The following is a 5,102-nucleotide window of genomic DNA, read 5'->3' on the forward strand; positions in this document are numbered from 1 at the left end:
AAGAAAGCAAAGAAGTCAATGGCAAAGGAGGACAACCTTGAAGATCTTGCTTGGAGAAGCTTAGATCGTTATTAGGTTAGCTTAGGTTCTTTCATTGGCTTGGGAGAACAATTGCGCTATGGGCCATAACTGTTTCATTATGTATGTATGTATGTATGTTGATGCATGTGAATGTATGTTGATGCATGTGAGAGGCGATTTATATGATAAATAAGCCGGCGAGATCAGAATAATTGCAAATTCCCTCAAATTAAATATTAAGTTTATGCTTTCCAAGTTTTAGCACTCATCAAGACTAGTATCGGATAATGCAGGTTTCGCCTACGCGAGGTGCATGTTCTATATTAGTAGGGTGCGATGGGATAATTGTAATATCCAACTGATAAGACAATGGGTCAAACTTAACTAAACAAATTATAATAATATTATATATGTCTGCTTTCCAAGTTTTAGCATTCATCAAGACTAGTATCGGATAATGTAGGTTTCGCCTACGCGAGGTGCATGATCTATATTAGTAAGGTGCGATGGGATAATTGTAATATCCAACTGTTAAAATGATGAGACAAACTTAATTATAATAATATCATATATGTTTAGAAGCAAGAGTTGGGAATGATCCATATGAGGGATTGGAATAAGGAGTTATTCACCCAACTGAAATTTTCGAGAGTTGTATGAGATACAATTGGAAAGAGTTCCTACCTAAATAACCTAGTTTTGTGTAATCCGCCTATGCGGACTTAGAACGAAGTGAAATATGGATCTCGACCCACTAGAAAATCTTCCAACGGGATTTTCCGAATCAAATGATGAGGGTCATTTGTTTTGAGTAAAATAGTGGGAGCATATTTAATTAAAGGCCTAATTAAATATGTCAATGATACTTATATTTTCATTAATCCTTATGTAGATTACCATGACAACAAACACCTCTAACAACTTCTTGCGATCAATCCTTGACAAGGAAAAATTGTCTTGGACAAATTTTCTAGATTGGCACCGAAACCTGAGGATTGTCTTCAAACATGATAAAAAGTTGTATGTCTTGGAGAAACCTGTTCCTGAAGAGGAACCTCCTAGTTCTGCACCTAAGGCAGAAAGAGATGCTTATAAGAAGCATGTCGATGATGCCAATGAAACTGCTTGTCTCATGCTAGCTACCATGAACTCAGAATTGCAAAAGCAACATGAGAACATGGCAGCGTTCGATATGATCGAACACCTTAAAATGCTCTATCAAGAGCAAGCAAGGCATGAAAGGTTTGAAGTTTCAAAAGCCCTTTTTCCAGGCAAGTTAGCTGAGGGAGCCCCTGTAGGTCCCCATGTGCTCAAGATGATTGGGTATGTGGAAAACCTTGAGAGATTGGGTTTTCCCCTCGGAAAGGAACTTGCGACTGATTTAATCTTGCAATCGTTGCCAGATAGATTTAGTCAATTTGTCCTAAATTTCAATATGAATGATATGGACAAATCTCTTCCTGAACTGCTAGCCATGTTAAGAACTGCTGAGCAGAATCTGAAGTCAAAAGGGAAGTCCATTATGATGATCGGAAATGGAAAGAGACAGAACAAAAGGCCCACCAAGCAGGGTGATAAAGGGAAAGGCAAGGAAGTTGTCAAACCCAAACCCACAGTCGCTGCTTTGAAGCCTATTGAAGGCATAGCAAAAGAAGGCACCTGCTTCGATTGCGGTAAGACCGGACACTGGAACAGAAACTGCCCAAAGTACCTGAAAGAAAAGAAGAATGGAGTAGAGACATCAACTTCAGGTATTTTTGTTATTGAAATTAATTTATCTACTTCTGCATCATGGGTATTAGATACTGGATGCGGTTCTCACATTTGTACAAATGTGCATGGGCTGAAAAGGAGTAGAGATTTGGCAAAAGGTGAAGTTGACCTACGAGTTGGCAATGGAGCAAAGGTTGGTGCCTTGGCCGTAGGAACTTATGTATTGACTTTACCTAGTGGCTTAATAATTCAGTTAGAGAACTGTTATAATGTACCTGCAATTAGCACAAATAGTATTTCCATTTCTTGTTTAGACAAGTTTGGTTTTTCATTTATAATAAAGAACAAATTATTGCTCAATTTATTTGAATAATAGATTCTATGCTACTGCACAAATGAGCAATGGACTATATGTCCTTGATCTCGAAATGCCCATTAATAACATTAATACTAAAAAGGGTGAAACCTAACGAGTTAAAACCAACTAGGTAAGAATATTAAAACTCTTCGATCAGATCGAGGTGGTGAGTATTTAAGCCTAGAGTTTGATGACCATCTGAAAGAGTGTGGGATCCTATCCCAACTTACTCCTCCTGGAACACCCAAATGGAATGGTGTATCTGAGAGAAGAAATCGAACCCTGTTAGACATGGTCCGATCCATGATGAGTCACACCGATCTTCCAAACTCTTTTTGGGGACATGCACTATTGACAGCAACTTACACACTTAACCGTGTTCCATCCAAAAAGGTTGAGAAGACACCATATGAGATATGGAGTGGTAAGAAACCACATATGTCTTACATGAAGATTTGGGGTTGCGAAGTTTATGTGAAACGACAAATTTCAACTAAGCTTGAGCCCAAATCTGACAAATGCTTATTTGTGGGGTATCCTAAAGAAACAAGAGGGTATTACTTCTACAATCCTTCTGAGGGCAAAGTGTTTGTCGCTCGAACTGGAGTTTTCCTAGAAAAGGATTTTATTTCCAAAGGAATCAGTGGGAGGAAAGTAGAGCTTGAAGAAATTCAAGAATCACAAAGCATCGATACACCTATGGAGGAATTAGAGAAGGAAACACAAGTAGTTGTGGAAGACCAACCTGCTCAAGTAGAACAAGACCAGCGTAGGTAAAGCAGGATACGTCACCTACCTGAGAGATATGGATATCTCATAACAGATCAAGGTGATGTATTACTCATGGATCAAGATGAGCCTGTGACCTACCAAGAGGCCATAACTGGTCCCGAGTCTGAGAAGTGGCTAGAAGCTATGAAATCTGAAATGGATTCCATGTACACAAACCAAGTTTGGACCTTGGTAGAGCCTCATGTAGGAGTTAACCCTATAGGATGCAAGTGGGTCTTCAAAAAGAAAACTGACATGGATGGTAAGGTACATACCTATAAAGCAAGACTGGTTGCAAAAGGATATAAACAAATTCATGGGGTTGACTATGATGAAACCTTTTCACCAGTTGCAATGTTTAAATCTGTTCGGATTTTACTTGCTATCGCTTCATATCATGATTATGAAATATGGCAGATGGATGTCAAAACTACTTTCCTTAATGGAAATCTTCTTGAGGATGTGTACATGACACAACCTGAAGGATTTGACATACCATAAGAAGCCCAAAAGATATGTAAGCTACAAAGATCAATCTATGGATTGAAGCAAGCTTCCAGAAGCTGGAATCTTCGTTTTGATGAAACGGTAAAACAATATGGATTCATCAAGAACGAATATGAGCCTTGTATCTACAAGAAGGTTAGTGGGAGCATGATTGTTTTCCTGGTATTATATGTAGATGACATATTACTCATTGGAAACGATGCCCCTACCCTGCAACAAGTAAAGTCTTGGTTGGGAAAATGCTTTTCTATGAAGGACCTAGGTGAAACAGCCTATATATCAGAATCTATGGAGATAGATCACAAAACTGCTTAGCCTAAGTCAGAATACATACATAGACAAAGTGTTGAGACACTTTAATATGCATGATTCCAATGGTTATGTGTTTTGCTTAAACGGTGGCGCTGTGAGCTGGAAAAGTTCAAAGCAAGATACAGTTGTTGATTCTATAATCGAGGCCGAGTATATTGCTGCCTCATATGCAGCAAAGGAAGCTGTTTGGATCAAAAAGGTTCATTAGTGAACTTGACATAGTTCCTAGCATTGTGGATCCCATTGGTCTCTATTGTGATAACAATGGTGCTATCGCACAAGCTAAGGAGCCCAGATCTCACCAACGATCCAAACACATACTTAGGCAATATCACCTCATTCAAGAGATAATAGATAGAGGATATGTGAAAATATGCAAAGTACCTACACTTGACAATATTGCTGACCCACTGACAAAGCCTCTCGCGCAACAGAAGCGTGATGGCCATACTAGATCTATGGGCATAAGGGATATGCCTGATTGGCTCTAGTGCTAGTGGGAGATTGTTAGTGTAAGCCCTAGAGCCCTATAGAATTTAGTACAATCTAATCACAAACTCTTTTTCATAAACCCTTATTCAAGGTAAAATCAACACAAGCCATCAAACTTCAGTTTTTGTGCGTTAGGGCACCACTCCGAAAACCCTTTTTTCAAAGGTAAAATCAACCAACACACAAACCTTTTCTACTCCAAACTACGGAGCTCTGATTGCGCATCACCTGATTAGTGATACGTAGACACGAGGGCCACAATCCTTTGCGAGCATAATAAACAAAAACTCCCAGAGTCCAATCATTTTGTTACACACTCTTTTAAAATAAAATAAGAAACGCGATAAATACCCGCATACGTGCTAATATATTACCCTTGCATAACCGACTTCTGTATCCAAATATCGGTTGCAAGACCGATTCCTTATCTTCGCGTTACCTGTGCACACCTTTTTTCTTCTCTGAGAGTTTTATCGACTATTTCCCCTCGTCTCTCCAATAGAGGCAATATAAATAAAATTCGGTGGTGACTCTTCTGCTTTTGCCTTTTGATTCTCTTTGGGGAGGCAATTCTTTAGTTCATAGTCCCCGGTTCCTCACAATAATAATGCTTAGTGGATATGGATGACATAAATTAAACCACAAGACAAAAGAAACAAGATCACGATAATGGTCAGTGATAAAAAAAATCAATAAGTGAAGTTATGAGTTAGTAAGAATATGTTTAAGTTAAACTCTTGAGGATTATCTATACTTGGGTCAAAAGATTCAAAATATAGCGCATCAAGGAATAACTTATCACTAATGCAAGGTATTGAAGATGATCAGATGATCAACTTACAATAGACTTGTAACAATGAAAGTTATGAAAACCCTATATCAATCTATTAATAGCTTGACAAAAGGAAGACTATACCAACTCAAGGGT

The sequence above is a fragment of the Lathyrus oleraceus genome, chromosome 5, assembly GCF_024323335.1.
Source record: "Lathyrus oleraceus cultivar Zhongwan6 chromosome 5, CAAS_Psat_ZW6_1.0, whole genome shotgun sequence".
NCBI classification, from domain to species: Eukaryota; Viridiplantae; Streptophyta; class Magnoliopsida; order Fabales; family Fabaceae; genus Lathyrus; species Lathyrus oleraceus.